General features: G+C 39.9%; 1 protein-coding gene across 1 annotated transcript in view; it reads right to left on the reverse strand.

The window, feature by feature from the left end:
- Positions 1-818, reverse strand: part of LDLR (low density lipoprotein receptor) — a 39,850-nt gene that overhangs the window by 27,161 nt on the left and 11,871 nt on the right.

Consider the following 818-nt stretch of genomic DNA (forward strand, 5'->3'; position numbering starts at 1 on the left):
AGAAAAAAAAAAAAAAAGAATGTATCCAATGTTGGGACCAGCGGGTGGTGTGATGGTTAAGGCGCTGGATACTCCCACATGGCTGATCATGGTTCAAGTCCTGGACCTGGTGGCTTTCTCTCTCTCTGGTCAAATTAAAATAAATGAATGAATAAATAAAATAAAATAATTCTTTAAGAACGTATCCAATGTTGAGGCCGGAAGGCGGTATAGTGGTTAAGGATGCTGAACTCCCACATGGCCAACCAACCACAGTTCAAGTCACAGACCTTGGTTTCTCACTTTCTCTCTCTCTCTCTCACTCACTCTGCCCCTCTGTGGTCTAATTAAAATAAATAAGTAAGTAAAGTTAAATGAAATAATTCTTTTTAAAAAGTAATTAAATATAAATACAAAATAATTATAAAAAACTAATTAACAATACATTTTTTCTTTTCTTTTCCTGCCATAGGCCACATGCACTTGTTGGAGAAAGACAGAGGGAGGCAGAGAGGGAAAGTGAAAAACCAGCCCCGGGGCCGGCAAGTGGCATGGTGGTTAAAGGCGCTGGACTCCCACATGGCCGACCACAGTTCAAGTCTCGGACTGGGTGGCTTGCTTTCTCACTTCCTCTCTCTCTCTCTAATCAAACTGGAAAATAATAATGATAATAATAATACATAAAGTTAAAAAATAATTCTTTAAAAAAACAAACAAACAAACAAATCACTTTCCCTTTAATACATGGATATACATAAACAGCTGTTTAAAGAATTGTGTCAGGGGGCCGGCAGGGGGCATGGGGGTTAAGGGTATATGGGCCCCCCCATGGCTGGCCA

This window comes from Tupaia chinensis, unplaced genomic scaffold (genome assembly GCF_000334495.1).
Source record: "Tupaia chinensis unplaced genomic scaffold, TupChi_1.0 Scaffold138665_1, whole genome shotgun sequence".
Lineage (NCBI taxonomy): Eukaryota > Metazoa > Chordata > Mammalia > Scandentia > Tupaiidae > Tupaia > Tupaia belangeri.